This window comes from Bufo bufo, chromosome 1, assembly GCF_905171765.1.
Source record: "Bufo bufo chromosome 1, aBufBuf1.1, whole genome shotgun sequence".
In the NCBI taxonomy this organism is placed as follows: domain Eukaryota; kingdom Metazoa; phylum Chordata; class Amphibia; order Anura; family Bufonidae; genus Bufo; species Bufo bufo.
The window spans coordinates 484,529,424-484,542,851 of NC_053389.1; the positions used below are offsets into that span (position 1 = coordinate 484,529,424).

Below are 13,428 nucleotides of genomic sequence, written 5' to 3' on the forward strand. Positions count from 1 at the left end.
GTGTCCCTGGTAAAAGCTTCCCTGGTGCAGCCCGCCAAGTATACTGGCCGAAAAGTAGGTGTAGTGTGCATCCATGGAGACTAAAAGAACTATCCCACCGCCCTGGTCTCATTATCCACGGTGGCCGGCATGTGGACTGGCCGGTGGCCTGGCATGAGGTGGCCGTCACCACAAAGTTGCACTATGAACTAATAATTGGGAGAGACTTCCCTGGTTTCCCAGCACTATGGCTGGATACACAAGTTACCGATACCTGGGAGACAGATGTGACCCTAGCAGAGTGGCCCGGCTCAGGGGGTAGACCAGAACCCTGGGAACCTGGGTCCGAAGGGCCAGCGGTAGGGGTGATCTTCACTTCGGTGGAAGAGGGGTAGACAACCGCACTAAGTGTGATGGTGGGAGATGTGGAGGACTTGCCGCAGGGTTTGGAGTTGGCAGACCTCAACGTCTCCAGAGATAACTTTGATACAGCACAGCACAGCACCAGGAACCGATTCTATCTCGAGCCTGGGAAAATGTGGTAGTAGTTGAGGGTGAGCTGCAACTACCGGGGGCCGAGTCTATGTTCCCCCGTTTTGTGGTTCAACAGGAGTTGCTGTACCACGTAAAACAACTTCGGGGTGAGCATATTGAACAGCTGGTGGTGCCCAAGGCGCATCGCAAGCTCGTGTTAGAGTTAGCCCACCAACATGTACTTGGGGGACACCTGGGCCAGCAGAAAATGCAGGACCAGATTCTACAGCGGTTCTACTAGCCCAAATTGTTCAGAGATGTGGAAGAGTATTTCTAGTCTTGCATAACTTGCCAGATAACCAGCCCCCAGCCACATTTCCGTAGTCCCCTGGTCCCTCTCCCAATTATTGAGGGTCCATTCGAGCCGATCGTGTAGTAGATACATGTGCTTGTTTGCATCAAGCACATGTATCAAGCTCTTTTGTGTAAGGAAAGGTAAGCCTCCTCAAGAGTCAGATATGGTGCTTCATTGTAGACTTCTGCTGAGCACTGCCTCAACGGTTTTATTGAACATCTCATCCACTATGGACGAGAAATTGTTCAATCGCTTCATAAGTCCATCTCCCCATCCCGTCCAGCTAGAAAAAAACTCCCTTCCAGCTCTCCCTGCCCTTCTTACCTCCTTCCACACCATCTGTTCCTCCCAATCGGCTGCAACGTAAGATGCAGGGACAAGCTTCACCAGGACACATGAACCTCTGGCATTAGGGGGAATTACCTTCTAAGCGGCTAACCCGCATAGGAAATAGTACTGACCCGTCAACTCCACACAAGAACTTCTGACGGGCACGGGCCTCCAGTAATAACTGAATAGACTGGGGGATCGCTCCCTCAGTCTGAATGTCACACCCTTCTTTCCAGCAGATATAATCTGGTCTATCGGTGTTATTAAAGAGATCGGGGGTTTTATTAGTAAGGTTGACCATTATACCTTCCTCACAACTGGAGGATCCCACAAACTTAGGCCCTTTACCACATCTACGGGCCGCCTAGCTGCCCGGACACCCATACAGGATTAACAAGCAAGGAGCTACTATTAAACCTATAGCTGATATTACCCTTTAGGAATGTATCGTTATGTGTTATCAACAAATGTCTCCTTGTGGCCCTTGCTAGTTTGATATGCGTTTGCCTCCTTAAAAATTAAACTAAACAAATAAACAAAAGTGATACTCTTCATTCTTTGATGTAGTTCAGAAGCTTCTTGCAGTGACTGGTGTGAATCCAGTTGTCTCGTCCCTCGAACTTCAGAGAGGTTGGCATCATCAGCAGCACCTGGAATGGCCCAAGATATCTCGGCTCTAGTCCCGCCCTCAGATGTTTCTTTAGCACGACCCAATCATCTGGTTGACCAGAATGAACACTGGTTATTGAGTCTGGGTCCGGGAAAGACTCCCGAACCCGATGTACATCGGGTGATAACCTTTAGGGCTGCCTGGGGGCATCCCTGATGGAATAAGAGGCTACAGCGGAACATTCAGGCCAAGGATCGGCCATGATTTTTTCTTTGCAAAAATCTGACCCAAGTACCGTCAGAAAAAAGCAGTCATGATGGTTCTTGACGTGATTCCCTACTAAGGTTAGAAAATTAAATGGTTAGTACAAAGTTTGAAGATTGTTGTTTTCTGCACCACTTTTCCCCCTTCTCATTATCCTTAAAACCAGGACGAAGAGAAGCTGGATTCAACATGGTGCATCGTCTCAAGGTTAGATAGAGAGATGAGGGAGGGACTAGAGATAAACAGAGAGAAGGAGAGAGAGAGAGAGAAGCGAACCTGTCAGTAGTGGAGGTGGAAATGACAGTTGGGGACTCACTTACCTCGGGTACTGGTTGTGTTTCAGTAGGCCTGGATTTAGTGGATCCGGCCTGCTTCAACAAAGTCAGCCCAGATAGAGCCTCCTCTGTGTAACGGTCGCGTACACACACACACAGGGGGAAGGGAAGTGACCACTGCGCTCCACCCTTACCCCTGGCCCTGCCTACTTGCCTCGCGAGTCCTAATGACAGGGGACAACTGGACGGCAATCCCTAACTTGGAGTAAGTGCAGGGATGACAGACAGACAAACAACAGGACGTGAACGGACCGAGTCAATACCAGGAAAGCTGCAAAGTACAAATGGAGCAAGCAGAGAATTGTCAGGAGAAGCCGGGGTCATAAATACCAGGAGAGCAGAGAAGTACAAGAGGAGTCCTAAGAGAGTAGTCAGGTGGGAGCCGAGGTCACAATACCAGGACGGATGCGCAGTACAGGAGGATCAGGCAAAAGGTTGGTCAAGGAACAGGATCAGGTAAGTATTCAGCAGTCCAACAAATACCAGGAACCTAGAAATTAACAGGCAACCTGTAGCCAGCAGGCTGCCTGTATTTATAGTGGGGAGTGAGGGTCATGTGACGTGGCCAGCGTCACATGACCGACAGACCAACCAGTCGAGCACCGAGTGATCAGCACGGCGCTCAAGGCAGACTTAGGAGCAAGGAGCCACCCAGCTAGTAAAGCCGCCCTGGGAATGAGGTCAAACACAGAACCTCATTCCAAAAGCTAAGCAACAGTTCTGCGGGCAATGGGGGACCGAGTGCACCTTCGGAACCCCGTGACAGTACCCCCCCTTTTACGAGGGGCCACCGGACCCAAGACTTCAGGCGATGGCTTTTCAGGGTGTTCTAAATGAAATTTAAGAAACAAGTCTAGGAGCATGAACCTCCCTGGCAGGTACCCAAGATCTCTCTTCAGGTCCATACCCCTTCCAGTGAATCAGGTACTGCAAGGAATTACGCACCTTTCTGACATCCACTATTTTAGACACCACATACTCGACAGCATCATTAACAAGAACTGGCGGAGGCGAGGCTTTTGATGGTACTACCGGTTCAAAATATTTTTTAAGCAGAGATTTATGGAACACATTATGAATGTGGAATGACTCAGGCAGCTCCAACCTAAAAGATACCGGGTTAATCACTTCCGTGATCTTATATGGTCCAATAAAACGAGGAGCAAATTTTTTAGAAGTTACCTTGAGAGATAGATTCTTGGAGGACAACCATACTTTCTCCCCAACCTGAAAGTTTACCACCCTTGAACGTCTCCTATCGGCCTTGAGTTTTTGAGAACATTGAGCCTTTTCTAGGTTCGATTGAACCCGGGCCCAAACTGTGCACAGTTCGGAGGAGAGTTTATCAGCTTCAGGGTTAGAGGAGGAGACGGACGACCCAGAATGAAAACGGGGATGAAAACCATGGTTACAAAAGAAAGGGGAGACCCCAGCAGAAGAATTGACACGGTTATTCAGAGCAAATTCAGCCAATGGAAGGAATTTGACCCATAATTGCTGGTCATCAGCAACATACAACCTCAGGAATTGTTCCACAGACTGATTAAGGCGTTCAGTCTGCCCATTACTCTCAGGATGGTAGGCGGAAGAAAAAGACAACGAAATTTTACATCTTTGACAGAAGGCTCTCCAGAATTTGGACACAAACTGCACACCCCTGTCCGAAACAATATTTTCCGGGATACCATGCAATCGAACAATTTCTTTCACAAAAATAGACCCCAGGGTTTTGGCATTCGGGAGTTTAGACAGGGGAATGAAATGGACCATCTTGCTAAACCTATCCACCACTACCCACACTACAGTCTTACCCTCCGCCAGCGGTAGGTCAGTTATAAAGTCCATCGAGATATGGGACCAGGGTCTACTGGGAATGGGTAGGGGTCGTAGGTTACCAGCAGGGCGAGTCCTAGGTGTCTTGGACCTGGCACAAACCTCACAGGCTGACACCAATAAGATCTAGAAACCAGATCCTTAGTGCCCTCAACACCCGGATGTCCACAAAAGGCAGAATCGTGACACTCACCCAACAGCTGGAGACGAAATTGTACGGGAACAAACAACTTATCTGTTGGGGTGGATACCGGTGCCAGATGTTGTTCCGACCTAATGTGAGCCGAGATATCCTGGGTAAGAGATGCTAAGAAGATTTTTGCTGGTAGGATGGATTCAGGTGGTACCTCAGTAGGTTGAAAAGCCTGGAAGCTCCGAGATAATGCGTCCGCCTTCACATTTTTACTTCCCAGCCTGAACGTGATGGAAAAATCAAAACGAGTAAAAAACAGAGCCCATCTGGCTTGACGGGGATTCAACCTCTTAGCAGACTCGAGAAACATAAGGTTTTTATGGTCAGTGACAACAGTTACACAATGCCTTGCCCCCTCCAGAAAATGCCTCCACTCCTCAAATGCCCATTTAATGGCCAGCAGCTCCCTATTCCCTATGTCGTAGTTTCTCTCCGTGGGAGAGAATTTCCTGGAGAAGAAGGCACATGGTCTCAGATTAGTGAGGCTGGCAGGACCTTGTGAAAGGACTGCTCCTGCGCCGTCCTCGGACGCATCCACCTCCACAATAAAAGGTTCCTCCTGATTAGGCTGGATCAGAATGGGAGCGCTACTAAATGCCTTTTTTAATTTTTCAAATGAAGAAATGGCCTCAGTAGACCAATTCTCCAAATCCGCCCCTTTCTTAGTAAGGTCGGTCAACGGTTTAGCAATTACGGAAAAATTCATAATAAATTTACGATAGTAATTGGCGAAACCTAAGAACCGTTGTAAGGCCTTTAAGGATGAAGGTCTTACCCATTCCTTAATTGCTAGTACCTTACCAGGATCCATCTTGAAGGCGTGAGGAGTCAGAACATGCCCTAGAAACAGAATCTCCTGCACACCAAAGACACATTTCTCTTGTTTAGCGGATAGCTGATTCTCCCTCAACACCTCTAATACTTGTCTAACATGAGACACATGGGATTCGAAGTCAGGAGAGAATATCAAAATGTCGTCAAGATAGACAATAACAAATTTACCTAAGAATTCCCTAAGAATGTCATTCATGAAGTTTTGGAACACAGCTGGGGCATTGCTGAGTCCAAAAGGCATCACCTGATATTCAAAGTGTCCTACCAGAGTATTGAACGCCGTCTTCCATTCGTCTCCCTCCTTGATTCGGATTAGATTGTATGCCCCTTTCAGGTCAATTTTGGAAAACCAGGTTGCCCCCAGGACCTGGTTAAATAAATCCGGAATCAATGGGAGGGAGTATCTATTCTGGACAGTGATTTTATTTAATCTCCGGTAATCGATACATGGCCGAAGACCACCATCTTTTTTCTTAACGAAGAAAAACCCTGCCCCCATAGGAGAGACAGAAGGTCTAATATGCCCTTTACCAAGGCTCTCCTTAATATAATCTTCCATGGCCTTGCGTTCGGGCATAGAAAGATTATAAATTCGTCCTTTAGGAAACTTGGCCCCCTCTACTAGCTCTATGGTACAATATAAGGTCTATGGGGGGGTAGAACCTCTGGGGTTGGTGATGAGAATACATCAGAATATTCTCTAACAACAGAGGGTAAAGTATCAGACTTTACTGAGACCCCAGCCTGTACCACGGACAGGCACGAGTCACACTTAGGCCCCCATCTCACCAACTCCCCATTGGACCAATCTATAGTGGGGTTATGTAGTCGGAGCCAAGGCAACCCTAGTACCACCTCAGCAGGTAGGTTCTCCAGGACTAGAAGCGAACATCTCTCTGAGTGGCACACACCCACGGTTAGAGAAATCTCCGAGGTACATAAGCTCACTGTACCACCAATAAGAGGAGTAGCATCAATAGCCATGACATGGATAGGAGTTGGTAAGGCAAACATAGGAATACCCAATCTAACAGCATACTCAGAGTCAATAAAGCTAGCCGCTGAGCCAGAATCAATAAAGGCCTTACCCGCCCATTTATCTACTCCCAGAGAAATCGTAATGGGTACCGAAAGCTTACATTTAGAAAATTCAGGGTGTACCTGGTCTTTGGTTGCCTTGCCTTAGGAGACTTGACAGAGAGGACCTTCTTAGGACACTGGTTGATCCAATGGTCAGAATCTCCACAGTAAAAGCATTCTCCACGTCTGCGGCGAAGATTCCCTCGGGTCATGCCAACCTGCATGGGTTCCTCGGTGGAGACCTCAGCATTGTCTCTGGGATAGGCCTCTGGCTGGACCACCATCTGGGAAGAGAACTGTTGTTCCTGTCGTCTCTCTCTAACCCGTCGGTCAAGTCGGACAACAAGGGTCATCATCTCCTCTAAGGTCTCTGGAAGTTGACCTGACCTGAACTGACTCTTCAGGGCTGGTTCGTTCCATCCTGAGGGGACACACCACCTTCTGAATTGGGTGCAATAATCCTCCGCTGGTAAATTGCCCTGAACTAGTGCCTTTAGAGCCGTCTCGGCTACTAGAGCCCTGTCTGGTTCATCATAGAGGGTACCTAGGGCCTGAAAGAACCCCTCCACAGAATATAAACAACTGGCGCCAGCAGGTAAAGAGAACGCCCAGTCCTGGGGATCACCCTGTAATCGGGAAATGATAATGCCCACGCGTTGACTCTCGGGGCCAGAGGACACGGGGCGCAAACGGAAGTAAAGTTTACAACTCTCCTTAAAAGAGAGAAACTTCTTCCGGTCTCCAGAAAAGGTTTCTGGGAGCTTAATCTGGGGCTCAAAATGCGGACTGGAGGCCTGAGGAGTGGAAGAGCCTTGCCCTAACTCAAAAGAGCTGAGTTTTTCCCCTAACTCCTGCACCATCTGCGTAAGATTAGAGACATAGTCAGTCAGGGTCACCAGAGGATTCATAATACAGTGGTTATTGGGCCTGTTAATCTGTAACGGTCGCGTACACACACACACAGGGGGAAGGGAAGTGACCACTGCGCTCCACCCTTACCCCTGGCCCTGCCTACTTGCCTCGCGAGTCCTAATGACAGGGGACAACTGGACGGCAATCCCTAACTTGGAGTAAGTGCAGGGATGACAGACAGACAAACAACAGGACGTGAACGGACCGAGTCAATACCAGGAAAGCTGCAAAGTACAAATGGAGCAAGCAGAGAATTGTCAGGAGAAGCCGGGGTCATAAATACCAGGAGAGCAGAGAAGTACAAGAGGAGTCCTAAGAGAGTAGTCAGGTGGGAGCCGAGGTCACAATACCAGGACGGATGCGCAGTACAGGAGGATCAGGCAAAAGGATGGTCAGGGAACAGGATCAGGTAAGTATTCAGCAGTCCAACAAATACCAGGAACCTAGAAATTAACAGGCAACCTGTAGCCAGCAGGCTGCCTGTATTTATAGTGGGGAGTGAGGGTCATGTGACGTGGCCAGCGTCACATGACCGACAGACCAACCAGTCGAGCACCGAGTGATCAGCTCGGCGCTCAAGGCAGACTTAGGAGCAAGGAGCCACCCAGCTAGTAAAGCCGCCCTAGGAATGAGGTCAAACACAGAACCTCATTCCAAAAGCTAAGCAACAGTTCTGCGGGCAATGGGGGACCGAGTGCACCTTCGGAACCCCGTGACACTCTGCTTCCCTAACCTCAGTTTTCCCCTCAGGCGAGGTGTACATCACTCGGTTCTTCCGGATTGAAACCGTTTTCTGTACGCCCTGGTTAATTACCATAATTGACTTTTGCAGCCACCATTGCGCTACTTCCAACGTTTTTGCTGACTGGAGCCTGGGCCTGAACGCTGTAATAAAATTTTTCCATCTCCATATGTCAAAAATACCTTCCAGAGGGATACTCCAATTAGTTCCCTTAGACCACCTACCCCATTGTTTAAGGGGCTTTGTGGCCTTCACCCCATATCTAGATCTCATGTACTGAGCAGCCATGTGACCCCACAAGGGGACTATTTTTTTTCCCCCGTACATGGATCTGCCACAACCCATCCTTGGTTAACCAAGCCTTGCCAGTGTTGCCTGTGTCCATGCCCGGCTCCTTCTCATGGTACATCTGTCCGACCCCGACTTTTACACAGCCTATGTCGGACAGCTAGAAATCTCGTGCACTGAGAGTGGCCTATTGCTACTCTCAATGCTATTTCCACTCCCACAGGGCCTTTAGGCCAGAGCTCCTTTTGCTGGATTCCCAGTATGCCTCCTAAAGGGCTATACACACAGCTGAGCTACGCCTGTGTTTAGCCAGCTAAGGCTACCCAATAAATGAGACCCGCTTTTTTCTAGCAAAATGTAGCTCCTCCAGTCAATCTACAGCTGATAAAGTAAAAAGAAATACGGGGTTAACCTCTGGTTGTTAAAGAGAGAAGAGTCCTGAAGTGGAGAACTGTCACTTGGAAAAGAGAAATAGAAGGAAAAAAGTATGCTAAGATCGAATATAGAACTGCAGAAAAAGGTAAATAATAAATTAATCAAAGAAATAACCAAACAAAAATAGACAAAAATAAAACCAAATAAGATGCGAAAATATGAAAAAGGAAAAACCTGAAAAAACTTGATTACAACAATAAAAACCTAAAAATAAAAATGGGTTAGTAAAAGAAAACCTGTAAAAAGGAGAGAAACAAGACAACATAGAAAACTTCAGTTACATGAAGTCTTGCTATATACATTTAGATTCAGTAAAAAGTAAATGTTACCTTAAAACCAAAACTCAAATACAAAAAGTTTTGGTTTTAAACTTTTGGAACACATACAATTGTATCGGACTGAATTAACACATCAATGTCTTGGAGGGTACGCCTGAAACCGTAAACACTGGCAGGAGAATTTCTTGTAATTGGGCGCGGAATGATAAACCTCAGGTGAACAAAACTGAGGCAATTAGGATTTGGCCCCGACCTGTCACTACTCGGCAAGTAAAGTAGTTTCCTGGGTATGGAGGGGTACTATATGAGGTTTGTCCCCAATTTTGCTACAGTCGCCGCACCATTGACAGGTCTTTTGAAGGGACGCAAATCAGTGACAGTCCAGTGGAATGAGCTGGCGGAAAAGGCTTTCTCCGCTTTGAAGTTGGCCCTGTGTGGGTCCCCATTATTGGTGACGCCCGACTTAAAGAGGGAGTTTGTGGTACAGGCCTCGGAGCTGTACTCTCTCAGGAAATCAATGGGGAGGAACATCCCATTGTTTTTCTGAGCCAAAAGCTTACCCCAGCCGAGACTAGGTACAGTATAGTGGAGAGAGAGAGAGAGAGAGAGAGAGAGAGAGTGCCTGGCCATCAAGTGGGCACTGGTGCCAGCCAAACCCGCCCGGGACGTACCCTCTGCAGACCAAGCCTGGTGGTCTGCTGGCGGTGTCACGAGCCTGGACACATAAGGGCCGACTGTCCCCATCGGGGGGGAACCCATGGACACTAACTTTGGCTACCACACCTCAATGTATGCCAGGAGGCTGTGTGCATCCAGTAAACCCCAAGACAATAGACAATAGTCACCTGTGCCAGGTGCAAGTGGGAGATACCCTGGCAGTGGCACTGCTGGATTCAAGGAGCCTGGTGTCCCTGGTAAAAGCTTCCCTGGTGCAGCCCGCCAAGTATACTGGCCGAAAAGTAGGTGTAGTGTGCATCCATGGAGACTAAAAGAACTATCCCACCGCCCTGGTCTCATTATCCACGGTGGCCGGCATGTGGACTGGCCGGTGGCCTGGCATGAGGTGGCCGTCACCACAAAGTTGCACTATGAACTAATAATTGGGAGAGACTTCCCTGGTTTCCCAGCACTATGGCTGGATACACAAGTTACCGATACCTGGGAGACAGATGTGACCCTAGCAGAGTGGCCCGGCTCAGGGGGTAGACCAGAACCCTGGGAACCTGGGTCCGAAGGGCCAGCGGTAGGGGTGATCTTCACTTCGGTGGAAGAGGGGTAGACAACCGCACTAAGTGTGATGGTGGGAGATGTGGAGGACTTGCCGCAGGGTTTGGAGTTGGCAGACCTCAACGTCTCCAGAGATAACTTTGATACAGCACAGCACAGCACCAGGAACCGATTCTATCTCGAGCCTGGGAAAATGTGGTAGTAGTTGAGGGTGAGCTGCAACTACCGGGGGCCGAGTCTATGTTCCCCCGTTTTGTGGTTCAACAGGAGTTGCTGTACCACGTAAAACAACTTCGGGGTGAGCATATTGAACAGCTGGTGGTGCCCAAGGCGCATCGCAAGCTCGTGTTAGAGTTAGCCCACCAACATGTACTTGGGGGACACCTGGGCCAGCAGAAAATGCAGGACCAGATTCTACAGCGGTTCTACTAGCCCAAATTGTTCAGAGATGTGGAAGAGTATTTCTAGTCTTGCATAACTTGCCAGATAACCAGCCCCCAGCCACATTTCCGTAGTCCCCTGGTCCCTCTCCCAATTATTGAGGGTCCATTCGAGCCGATCGTGTAGTAGATACATGTGCTTGTTTGCATCAAGCACATGTATCAAGCTCTTTTGTGTAAGGAAAGGTAAGCCTCCTCAAGAGTCAGATATGGTGCTTCATTGTAGACTTCTGCTGAGCACTGCCTCAACGGTTTTATTGAACATCTCATCCACTATGGACGAGAAATTGTTCAATCGCTTCATAAGTCCATCTCCCCATCCCGTCCAGCTAGAAAAAAACTCCCTTCCAGCTCTCCCTGCCCTTCTTACCTCCTTCCACACCATCTGTTCCTCCCAATCGGCTGCAACGTAAGATGCAGGGACAAGCTTCACCAGGACACATGAACCTCTGGCATTAGGGGGAATTACCTTCTAAGCGGCTAACCCGCATAGGAAATAGTACTGACCCGTCAACTCCACACAAGAACTTCTGACGGGCACGGGCCTCCAGTAATAACTGAATAGACTGGGGGATCGCTCCCTCAGTCTGAATGTCACACCCTTCTTTCCAGCAGATATAATCTGGTCTATCGGTGTTATTAAAGAGATCGGGGGTTTTATTAGTAAGGTTGACCATTATACCTTCCTCACAACTGGAGGATCCCACAAACTTAGGCCCTTTACCACATCTACGGGCCGCCTAGCTGCCCGGACACCCATACAGGATTAACAAGCAAGGAGCTACTATTAAACCTATAGCTGATATTACCCTTTAGGAATGTATCGTTATGTGTTATCAACAAATGTCTCCTTGTGGCCCTTGCTAGTTTGATATGCGTTTGCCTCCTTAAAAATTAAACTAAACAAATAAACAAAAGTGATACTCTTCATTCTTTGATGTAGTTCAGAAGCTTCTTGCAGTGACTGGTGTGAATCCAGTTGTCTCGTCCCTCGAACTTCAGAGAGGTTGGCATCATCAGCAGCACCTGGAATGGCCCAAGATATCTCGGCTCTAGTCCCGCCCTCAGATGTTTCTTTAGCACGACCCAATCATCTGGTTGACCAGAATGAACACTGGTTATTGAGTCTGGGTCCGGGAAAGACTCCCGAACCCGATGTACATCGGGTGATAACCTTTAGGGCTGCCTGGGGGCATCCCTGATGGAATAAGAGGCTACAGCGGAACATTCAGGCCAAGGATCGGCCATGATTTTTTCTTTGCAAAAATCTGACCCAAGTACCGTCAGAAAAAAGCAGTCATGATGGTTCTTGACGTGATTCCCTACTAAGGTTAGAAAATTAAATGGTTAGTACAAAGTTTGAAGATTGTTGTTTTCTGCACCACTTTTCCCCCTTCTCATTATCCTTAAAACCAGGACGAAGAGAAGCTGGATTCAACATGGTGCATCGTCTCAAGGTTAGATAGAGAGATGAGGGAGGGACTAGAGATAAACAGAGAGAAGGAGAGAGAGAGAGAGAAGCGAACCTGTCAGTAGTGGAGGTGGAAATGACAGTTGGGGACTCACTTACCTCGGGTACTGGTTGTGTTTCAGTAGGCCTGGATTTAGTGGATCCGGCCTGCTTCAACAAAGTCAGCCCAGATAGAGCCTCCTCTGTGTAACGGTCGCGTACACACACACACAGGGGGAAGGGAAGTGACCACTGCGCTCCACCCTTACCCCTGGCCCTGCCTACTTGCCTCGCGAGTCCTAATGACAGGGGACAACTGGACGGCAATCCCTAACTTGGAGTAAGTGCAGGGATGACAGACAGACAAACAACAGGACGTGAACGGACCGAGTCAATACCAGGAAAGCTGCAAAGTACAAATGGAGCAAGCAGAGAATTGTCAGGAGAAGCCGGGGTCATAAATACCAGGAGAGCAGAGAAGTACAAGAGGAGTCCTAAGAGAGTAGTCAGGTGGGAGCCGAGGTCACAATACCAGGACGGATGCGCAGTACAGGAGGATCAGGCAAAAGGTTGGTCAAGGAACAGGATCAGGTAAGTATTCAGCAGTCCAACAAATACCAGGAACCTAGAAATTAACAGGCAACCTGTAGCCAGCAGGCTGCCTGTATTTATAGTGGGGAGTGAGGGTCATGTGACGTGGCCAGCGTCACATGACCGACAGACCAACCAGTCGAGCACCGAGTGATCAGCACGGCGCTCAAGGCAGACTTAGGAGCAAGGAGCCACCCAGCTAGTAAAGCCGCCCTGGGAATGAGGTCAAACACAGAACCTCATTCCAAAAGCTAAGCAACAGTTCTGCGGGCAATGGGGGACCGAGTGCACCTTCGGAACCCCGTGACAGTACCCCCCCCTTTTACGAGGGGCCACCGGACCCAAGACTTCAGGCGATGGCTTTTCAGGGTGTTCTAAATGAAATTTAAGAAACAAGTCTAGGAGCATGAACCTCCCTGGCAGGTACCCAAGATCTCTCTTCAGGTCCATACCCCTTCCAGTGAATCAGGTACTGCAAGGAATTACGCACCTTTCTGACATCCACTATTTTAGACACCACATACTCGACAGCATCATTAACAAGAACTGGCGGAGGCGAGGCTTTTGATGGTACTACCGGTTCAAAATATTTTTTAAGCAGAGATTTATGGAACACATTATGAATGTGGAATGACTCAGGCAGCTCCAACCTAAAAGATAACGGGTTAATCACTTCCGTGATCTTATATGGTCCAATAAAACGAGGAGCAAATTTTTTAGAAGTTACCTTGAGAGATAGATTCTTGGAGGACAACCATACTTTCTCCCCAACCTGAAA

At 48.4% G+C, this 13,428-nt stretch overlaps 1 pseudogene; it reads right to left on the minus strand.

The window, feature by feature from the left end:
- The window catches only part of LOC120985545, a 124,577-nt pseudogene extending 113,291 nt beyond the window's left edge, over nucleotides 1-11,286 (minus strand).
- Nucleotides 11,287-13,428: the final 2,142 nt, after the last annotated feature.